Source organism: Coloeus monedula (assembly GCF_965178545.1).
Source record: "Coloeus monedula genome assembly, chromosome: 1".
NCBI classification, from domain to species: domain Eukaryota; kingdom Metazoa; phylum Chordata; class Aves; order Passeriformes; family Corvidae; genus Coloeus; species Coloeus monedula.
In genome coordinates, this window is record NC_138781.1 from 5,005,645 (window position 1) to 5,016,829 (window position 11,185).

Genomic DNA, 11,185 nt, shown 5'->3' on the forward strand with positions numbered 1-11,185 from the left:
TTCCTTTCTGTTTGTGAAGTTTGATACTTAAATCACAGAACAGCAGAAACAAAGGAATATCAGATCCCTCCAGTCAAGAAACACTGTGAATGTAGAGCTCCCAGAGAATTTCTGAGGGCCAGCAGTTGAGTACAAACCAGCATTGCCTCTTTAGTGGTGGTGCAGACCTCTGTTTTACATGTCCACATGTCACTGTTCCTGTGTAGAAATAGAGTGAAACAGACCTCTGGGAAGTAAGAGTTTTTTCCTGCTTTTGTGGTAGCACTGTATTCCTCAGCACAGGCTGAGGTTTTGTGGAAATTGTCCTTTTGCTTTCTGGAGTTCCTCAGTTACTGCTCACCTTGCAATGTTTTCACTGTCCAGTGTTTCCTCAGGACTTAAAAGAGACCCCATGTGTTATTTGAAAAGAAGCAACCTCTAGTGGAATGTTCCCTGCCCAAGGCAGGGAGGTGGGAACTGGATGATCTTTAAAGTCCCTTCCAACCCAAATCATTCTGTGATGCTATGAAAGGTACAGAAAGAGAATCTCATCATTTCATTTTACCGCTGAACCTACCAGAGGTTGTTGTGTTTGACAAGTGTGTCATCTGTGTCATCTGAGCTAAACATTTTCTCTCAGTATGAGAAATCCTCACAACTTAAGTGGTGCAGGAAGACATCCCAAAATATGCTTTTATAACTCATGTTTAGAGTGATGTTTCCATAAGAAAAGCACACCCAGCAACTGCAGCAGATTGAGGCAGAGGTCAGGATTATGGCTAGAAGTGATGGAGAAGAGATTTGTTGTGTTGGAGCCCAGTAGAACAAATTATTCAATACTTATGGTAAAAGTTTCAAAGATGCAGGAACTGTGTTTAAATACTTTTGTTAACAACCACCGGCTAAAAGCAAGCCCGGCAGCAGCCACATGCTTTTCAAACTTAAATATTATGGCTAAACAGACACTTTAATCAACAGCCTGGGAGTCTATCAATTGATACTGTTTTGGATATGCACTTCTAGTCCCTAGTCTAGAGCAATTAACAAGAGATTTCTCACCTGCCCACCCCTGGGAACCAAATTATGACTTCCACAACATCATGTCAGTTTTCTTTCTGCAAGTTTCTTCAGCACCCTCATGCATTAGATATATTTGGATGAATGTACTGAGCTAAATGTCAGAGCTGAATGTGGTGGCACAAGTTTTGACTCTTTGCTCTGCCAGTTCCAGGGAAAATATGTGAAGGCATCAACTTAGTAAGTGGTTTTATGGATCTTCAGAGACTTTTGAAAGAGTGATAGAGATGTTTTGGCAACTCCTCAGGAAAATATAGCTGTTTGGGCAACTCTGTTGCAGTTGTCTGCTTTGTGCTTCCATGGAGTTAAGGTAAGACAGGCCAAGCTGATTTTAATGATCGTCATTACCTTAATGCAGAGCTGTTCGAGTTCTGAGAGCAATTGAAGTTTCCTCTCCAGGTTCCAGGGAAGTTGGGTTTATGCAGGAGCATTCCAAAGTCAGATATTCATAAGTCAGATTTCAGACAACATCCACCCTACCTTGCTGTCCAAATACTGGGTAGAACTTGTCCCCAGAGACAATTTAAAGTGATCACCAGAAAAATTCACTCTTTTCTAAGTTTTCTTTTATATATTCATACCTTTCTTGAAATGAGGAGGGTAGAACTGGAGGCAGTCAGTAATACTACCAGTCTCAGCAGTCTCTGCAGAATTTATCAGCAGAGATTTCATACCAGTACTTCAATTATCTATTTTTTGTGCTTGTGGTTGAAGTAATAACACAGACATGATGAGGCAAATAAAAAGTCATCCTTGTGTTCTTCACTTGGTGCATTGTAGCCAGAAATCTGTGTTTGCATGAGAAGACAGATTCTCCAACATCTGTGCACAGAAATTCACTAAAATATTTCCAGCTGTTTCTTCAACCCCACCCCATCCTGAACAGAGTGTACAGAAAATTTCTCCCCCTTTCAATAAGATAGCAAAAGTTTTAATGAAAGCAGCAGCAACAGGACTCCACCACAGCAACTTTAGAGAATGACATTTCCTTCCTAAACATGCATGGTGCCCATCACTCATTTATCAGGCTCTCTGACATCCCATTCAATAAAACACTTGTGCTTATGTCCATTATGTCCATTGCACTTATCTTCAGCTTCCTCCTATAAATCGTTTTGTCTGCCAGCTCTGCACAAGACAGAAGATTCATGGCTGCCAGAACATAAAATATGATGGGGAGTAGTTCATGTCCTTTACTTTCCTGAATGGGGGGCTCACCCCTTAACAAATAGCCAATAATACAGACGGCAGACCTGCCAAAAATCCAGATAGGAAAGAGCAGTAATGTACAAGGATGGGTAAAATCAGTGCAAGCTGCACTTTGTGATACACTTGGGAATCCACCAACAAGAGGGCAATGGAGCTCACACGGGTATTGTGATTGAAATCTTATGTCCCTGTATTTTGCTAAGTGTAACCTTATGTTTGTGCTGTGATTTTGTCACAAATGAGTGTTTTAGGTTGCTCAAAGAATCACTGGCAAAAGCAGGCTTAATATGAAAGTGTGATGAGGTTCACTCTGCTACTTACTAGATGGTTAAAGCACACAGAGAAAAATCAGGCTAAAATCTAAAATCAATCAGTCTAAAACTAAAATCAAGATAAAATTACCTATTTGGAGGCTGGGGATGGAAAAGAGTAAGGTTGGGAAAGCATAAGGATGAAAAGGAGTAAGGGAGATCCTCCCACTGGGTCACAAGGTTCACAGTGGATCATCCTGCCAAACTTAGCCCTGGACTTGACCAGCCATTTAGGCCTAAAGGTTTTAACAACATTTGAACTTAACAGCATTTAACTGATAGCCAAATTTAAACACTTTAACAAAAGTTTCTATGGAATTTACTCTAACCACAACAGTAACTCACTAAAACCCCTACTCAGGACTCTAGTGAATCCAAGAGAACAACATTCCTGGTACATTTGCTATAGAATATTCACACTCACACACCTAAAGGACCTAAAGGAGTCTGTACAAGGTGAAAATTTCCACTCTGGTTCAGTGCAGTGCTCAGGGCAGATGTGTTTGCATCTTCTCAGCACGTGAGACGTTGAGCCCTGAGGAGTGGGAGTGTCAGCCCAGGCCCCATCATCAGCTTTTGGCAGCCACCCTTTGAGCACAGCAACCTTGAGAGTTCACGAGCTCCAGAGGCCCCACTCAGAGGGAGATTCTGGTCACAGCCCTCTGCATTCCAGGAGAGCTCAAAGGGTCTCACTTTGGACCGCTGCTTATAGGGTCGCAAGAGAGTTGGCTTTAGTCATAATAATTTTCCATCCTGGATTCAATTTGGGTTGGTAACTTCCATCGAAAGTTCAATAACAAAAATGTTGTTCCACTTGGGCTGTTTTTTAGGTAAGAAAAAGAAGTTTCCAAGGCTGTTGGTTAAAAACCAGGAGCTCATTAGACAGCCCAAGTTCCTGGGAGCCCAACAGCATTCCTGATAAGCTCGGCCCAGGAGCTGTTCATCAAGGCTGAGGCCTAACGAGCATTTCTGAGATGTCAGTGCAGCCTGAGGGAGTGGGAGGGGAACAATTGTACCACCACGGATTTCAGCATATTATGTAGCATTCTGCTGAATCAAAATCCCATGTAAAATCAAATATATTGAAATAAATAAATTTGACATTAAACATCTCGTGCTCCATGCTTGGAACTGCTAAAAGAATCTGCTTGGATTATTGGACTCTGAGAACCAGGCATGGCTGTTCCTCTTTCTGAAATTATCCAGGGTCAAGAATACAAATGAGCAAACATTTAGAGGAAAGCTTTTCTATTTGTTAAAGATGGGTCAATGGTAAAAGCAAAAATTATTATTTTAGAGCCTATTTGCTCATATCAATGATGCAGAAACTGTGACAACAATCATCTTCATTTTACGTTTTAAATTTTGCATGTTTCCCTATGTACACAGAAACAGGTATTTTAATTGCAGTGCAATTAAATTAACTCCATAATGTTTCATAGCATGACATGAATAATATATAAGAAGTAAATTGAAATCTGTCTCCATATTTCCAGGTTTGGTGATGTGAATTAATGGATTCGAATGCTACACTCAGCTGTAGTAAGGGGGAAAGAATGGGCTGGGGTGGCAAAGGCTTTCATTTCCAGGTGCTACCTCAGTGCCCCACTCATCTCATGCCAGTGCTCAGAGGGCCATTCCTCACTGGAAAATCCACATTTTCAAACCTGGATTTGTGGCCACAGTGCCCATCACTCATGGGTTAAAGAGGGGATCACTGTAAATGTCTGGGGAGTAAAAAGCCATTTTCTCACAAAACACTTCCTGGCTCTCTGAAGGTGACTTGGTAAACCTGCTTCTCTGCATAACCAAATTTCATTCCACCCTTCTTGCAAGGCTTTTGTCTAGTTCCATCTTTCTATGGTGTGGAAGAGCATAGAGGTATTTACTGGGTTTATAAGGCTGGTTCCCTTTACCTGGTGCCAACTCTGCTAAATTCAATGCTGAATTTTCAAGTCCTTTACCTCAGTAGAGAGGAAAGGCTTTCACTGGCCTCAGGTTCCAGGCAGCAAAGTAAATCCCCAGGAACCGTGTAAAGTCTGCCCTTCCCAAACACTCAGGAATCACTTGATTATATATCATGTACCCCATGTATATGTCCCCCAAAAAATGAATAAAGAGAGTCCTAAGGTTGTCCAGTGCTGTAAGTGAAAAGTGGGAGCATGTTCCCATAAATCCCCAAAGTTGTGAGATTTTTGGATGTAATCAAACCCAACTATTAACACTGTTCCTTTAGCTTCTGCTTGAATTTTAAACCAAAGACTGTTGATGGACCAAACACCTCACAAACAAATGATTTTAATGTACCAACATGGCTGTAAAGATTCCTATAGACACTTTTTTGTGTGTCTGTGTGGAAAACGCCAGATTTTGCTACCTTAAAAGTAATTCCTACCCAGTGCACCAGCTCTGGTATTGTGAACTGATGATTTTTTTTTTTTTTTTTTTTTTTTTTTTTTTTTTTAAGCAAAAGAAAGGATTCTTTATGTCAAAACCCAACCTCCCACCCAGAGGAAAAAGAAACTGAATCCAGTTTCAGCAGAACTGAGTAGGCTCAGTAACTGAGCAGGATGTTGTGTGAAGCTTGTGGTTAAATACAAGAATTTCCTTCCCTTTCCCTCTCACCTTTTTCCATCTTTTCCCCTTTTTAACTTCAATTTCTTTATATTTTATGTGTTGCAAAAAATTGCATGATGGAAACATGATGAGATACGAGAATTAAACCAACCCCTACAAATCTTTTGTTGAATGTGTTTCATGTCTGGCACCCAGCAAATGCTTGTATTCTCGTAAGTATAGAAGAATGAAAATGTTTATAACATAAAAGTGTGGCCCCAGCTACACAACCTTTGATTTACTTGGGAAGGAAACTCCCAATTTTGGCATTTATAGGTGTAAATATGCTCATGTGTTCATGGTATATTACACCAGGTGCCAACAACGAGAGGCAGATTGCATGAACTTCCTCTTTTGTAGGACAGTGAAGCTCACACACTGCAAGAAATATTAGGATGACTTACATAGATGAGACACTGATGTCATTTCAGATTATTACTTCCTCTGGCTTTTATATTATTTTGACCCAAAACCACTTGTGGCAGGTGCTTTGAACATTACACATTTCACAGCAGGAGAAAATCCCTTTGACCTTCCAGTCACATGTTCCTGTTGCCACAGATTCAAAGCCCAAGTTTTGGCTTGAAAAGATGAGGGTGAGATGAGTGATAAAACAAATCCTAGACATTTTTTCCCATTCTCTTTGCTGAATTTGATAGACTTTTAAAGCCTGGCTTCTGAGAGGCAATTTCAGACACTTCTCTTAGCATCATCCAATTATGCATTGGCTGCAGCTCACTGCATCTATCAAAGTGTCACGGGTGCTTTCATGTAGGCAATATATTGCTTTTTCAGACCCAAGAGAGGGGAAAAATCAGGCACCCCAGCATCTTCTCCTTAAGTAGGTGTTGAGCAAATTAGCCCCATTACAATCCAGCATGCATTAGTCCATTAAAGAGCTGGAGGAAGATTCCTTTGTGTAAATGACTGGATGGTTTCTCTGTATATTTGTATTAGTCATTTCCTGCTGTTCTTTAAAGAAAGTTCTTGATCACCGATGTCTAAAAGGCCTTAATTTCCACATAAGCAGAACTTAAAAAAAAAAAAAAAAGAAGAAGAAGAAAGAAAACATAAACATTATCATCTATTTAAAAAGGTAATTAATTATTTTTAAATATCATAAATTAAATTTCTTCTTGGCTCAAAGGACAAAACAGTTTCTTGTTTTGCAAATACCCACAGAGTTATCCTATGATTAAGGTGGCTTCTCGTACACAAAACTTCTGATCCTTTCCCAAACCACTTATGCTGCTCTTCCCAGAATCTGGGCCCTCGTTTAGAGGATTTATGCATCCCACCTGGAATGAGCCTGCTGAATTCAAACTGGGGCTCTTGAGCTCTTTTGAGACACTGGATTATAAAGCCTTGTGGTAATGAACTGATGCCTTGGCTGTGAATTTGGCCTTTTTTCACACTCCTCTTACACAAGAAGTTTAAAGACCGACTGAAAATGTACAAAAATTGGGGAAAAAATACTATTAAAAATATATATACTCACTTCTGTTGTACCACAGACTACAAGAGGCAGCAAGGTCATCATCAGACAGGAAACCACAAAAACAGAGGTGGAGATGCTGACAGAAACCCTCACAGAAGCATGTCATAAGTGCAGAATTACGATATCAAGATTTCCAAGGAAAAAGTGAAAATTCCTGCAGAAAACTGTTGAAGAGAGCAGGCAGGGAGAAACTCCTCTGTTTCAGGTAAGGTGGAAAGAATAAAGGGTGCAGTTCCCAGTGCATCACCTGGCACACTGATCTGTTGGGGATTGTGCAGTTTAGATCTGCCTTTGCAATTATTTTGTGTTGTAAAAGAGGGCCTCCTTTTCTAGACAGTGCCTGACACTCGTTTTTTTTTTCAGCTATTCCCATCTGATAAATAATACACTCTCTAAATAACCACACTCTGCCAAACAGATGCTTTAGTCAATCATCTTATTATGTATTAAATAGCACATCCACTCTGCTCTGTGTTTAGGCCTTAAAATGTGCCTCTCCTGAAGGCTGTGGTTTATTCTGACCCATCTGGACCTTAATTCCAGGGCGTGATATCTTCAGCTACCTAAAGCTGCCTCTGGTTCACCTCAGACAAGAAAATTTTTGTGTATTGCTTCTTCATAAAAGTAAAGATACAATGGATAAAAAAAAAAAAGAAGGTCTCACAACATGTAAATATCCAGTGTCTGGAACAATGAGGGAAATTTCTAGATACACCTAATGCTCCTTGGTGAAGGGATATTAGGAATTTTAATACTACAACTTTATTTCATTCACTACTCTAATTCCCTTAGTCTTATTCTGATAGGCTACTGAGGAGAGGCAGAAGAGCAATCCATATTTTTCCATTTGAGTAGATGATAAGCAAATTTTCCTGATGGAAATGTGCATTGGACCATTTAGCGAGCTGGAGATTACTGTATGTAAGAGAATGATTTTAATACACACTTACAGAGAAAGCAATTTCCTGTTACTGTGTAATAACAATTATGCATTCAAAAGAGTCTGAATTTTACATCATCATTTTTTTAAAATATAATTTCATTCTCTGATAAAAGGAGATGAGATTCCTTTATTCTAGGTCTTAATTTTGACAAAAATGTCAATTAGCTGCTTTATACCATTTAAGACTTCACTATTATGTGGATCAGAAAATGGCTTCAGCTATTCTTTTAAAGCAAAGCAGCAATATAATATATGGTGAAAGCTATTCTAATCTCTGTGCAGTAAACAGCCTTCATAAATCACTGGAAGCTCTCTGCAGCATCATTCCCTCAGTTTCACACTGGGCCACAGATCCCACATATGTTAATGCTCATCCCATAAACAGCAATTTATGAGGATTTCCCCTCATGGCCAGAAGGTCTCAATTTCGCTTGTGTTATAAAAAATCTCAAAACACTGAAAAGCTTCAACATGAATAGGTGAACATAATTCCTGAGCTGACAGGCAGCATTTGGGAGGTGAGTTTTCATACCATAATTTCGTTAACCAAATAAAATCAACAATACATCTCCAAAAAATGGGAAATTTATTATATAAACCTCAACCTAGAGAGGGAAAAAGAATTATAGGATGGGTGTTATGCTCTTTATCTTATCTGTGTAAAACTGTGTCAGTTGAGCAATTCTAAATTTATTTTAATTTTTGTACTGAAATATTAATTGCACCAAAGTTGCAAAATAATTTGTTCCAGTCTGTGCTGGTTGGCATTAGAAATTACAGTGGTTTCAATTGAAAAGCTGTAGTTTACTTTCTTTAGTTAGAGGTGTGCTGTTCAGAATGTGTCAGGTTCCTTTTGGTTAATGACTGCATAATTCTGCATTGCATATCCCAAATCTGTCACAGAATTATAACATGAAATAGTCAACAGTGAAGGAAAGACATCACAGTGCTGATATTTTTCCTTTTCCAGATGGCAAATTCAGATCTATTTTTACAAATTAGACATTAACACTTCCTATTTGGTCTTCATCTCCTTTCTCCCACATCATGCAGTTGAAATGGTTCTGATTGGTGAACACTTATGACATGAAAAATGAGGATCAGTCACCAAACAAAACCCCACACTGTATCCTTAAAAGAAGGTGATAGTGAAATGCAAAAGGAATTTACAGCAGAGATTTCCAAATCATATCTAACTTCTTAGGAAAAGCCAGATATAATTCTTTACCAAATCTGGTGATGTCGTGAGAGCCTGGAAATATATTAGAAAGGGATTGCACTCATGAAACTCATCCTCCTTCTCCCAATTAAAGCTGCCATTGTATTCACCATTGTATTTCTGTTACTATACTGATGAAATCTATGTAGAAACCTGGAGTGCTGCATATCACATATAATTTTTCACAATCTGCCTTCCATTCCTGACTTCCTAAATGGCCATAAAACAGCACCATTTATCATGACAGATAGGTGTGTACACACATATCAATTACAGCATCGTCAGGAATCAGAGAGAAATAAGCCAGTAGTAGATATTTTAAAAGAACCAAGAAATGAAATAATTTTGTACTGGTTTTGAGTAACCATTTCCTACCTCAAAGTCATTTCTAAGCTGTGGAGGGTAAAACTGAAGGGCAATTTGACTCTCACTTAAAGCTGACCAGCTTTATTTTAGATTAAACTGCTTTATATTTAATGAATATTCTTTTCTAATAGCAAACATACATCACATGATAGTTTCATTTGTCTTTAAGTATTAATTTTTCTTAAGTTCAAATATCCATTAATATCAAATATTTGCCTTCTTCCATTAAGCCATTTCTGTATCATTTTTGAATGCAGATATCGCTGAGCTCTTTAAATACCTCTCCACATTTTCCCTCTAAACACCTTAATTTTTTTATAGACTATTTCCATATTTATTCTTTACAAAGGGAGAATGCTTTTTGGATTTTCTTCTTCATTTAGCAAGGTTTAGATTTTGTGATGGCAGCATTTACTCTTCTACTTTTTAAAGTTTCTTTGAACGTGAGGTTTATCTCCCTCCAGCTGCTCTCATTGACTTGAATTTGCTGAGGGTGGAGGTTCTTTGCTTTCCTCCTGATGGGGTAGAAGGGACTCAGACAGCTTTGCTCTGAGTCCAGTGGGAAAAAATGAGGATTTAATTTTTGACAGGGAAGGAAAAGTCAATGCCAAAGGTTCCTCATCCTTCCCTGTCCAGCAGGGATTGTCTATTTTCTCCCCACACATTTAAAGGAGGTGGGACACATCTAAATTCCTGTCTATATATCCAGAGGAGATTTCATCAGCACAGCCAGGGGAGCCCAGAGAGCTGCTTCTCTCACCTGCACCTAAATATGCATTTTTTCAGCTACTGCAATTCAACAATTCCACGTTTTTCATGCATTTGCTGGCTTTTGCAGGGAGCTGTGACCCAAAGCTACTTAACCCTGCAGAGAACACGAAACACCTGCTTTTTGAAGCAGTTCCTGGGATAAACCAGGCTGACCGCCAGAAAGGATTCAGTGACCTCTTCACCATGAGCAGTCAGCAGCCTTGGATGCCCCAGTGCACACAGGGATATACCTGGAAAGGAACCTGTAAAAGAAAGTTCCCCTTGAAAACACCCTGGGATGTTTGTAATTATTGAGAGCTAACCTTATCTCTCATTCAGTCTGGGCCATCTCAAGGTTAGCACAAGGACCTGGGGAAGCCAGAGATAAACAGGAGATGCCTTCCTGCTTTCTTCACACATAGATGACAACAATTCCTTCTTGCCTCTAGAAACTGCAGGTTATATTTCCCCCTTAAGTAGAGGAGAATAACTAATAGGGAGGAGGCCAACACCAGCTGCTGCTTCAAGTCTGCTTTTCATCTCTAACTTTGGATGATATGTGAGTAACTTTGGGTAAAACCTCTAACTCTGGGTTAAATGTAATTTGAAATTAGCACTGGAGATGGATAGGAAAGCTGTCTATGTAACTGCTGCTACAGACCCTTTATAGTGGCATTCTTAAGAGTGTTTAGGAGCTTAAGTCACATTGATTGCAATGCCATTCTCACTGAAAATCCAGTTTGACATCTATATATTTCTTTGGGGGGCATAAACATATTTTAAAATCTGCCCTTATTATTTGTCTGTTCTTTTCTTATGAATGGAAGGTGCAGATATTTGTACAAAGGAGGTGAATTTTACCCACCTTCATTGATACCTAAGCTTCAAACAGGTCAAGCTTCATAACATTAATGTCAGATGGTTTAAAAGCAATATTGGATCTATGACAGACAGATAGCTTGGAGGAAACAAGAGATAACATGAATTGAATTTGTTCTGTACCTGATATTACGTTGAAGTGGGAGAGTGGTGACAATTCTGAAGTCAGATGGATTAATAAACCTTTTATCTCTTTAACCTGCCATGAAATTTCCTAATTTCATTTGTGGATAGTCTTCCTCACCATCACACACATGCATCTTCCAGTGAAATCAAACTTTCTGTGCAGTGCCCTGTCCAAAGCATCCAAGACAGAGTTTAACTTTTTACAGCAACAC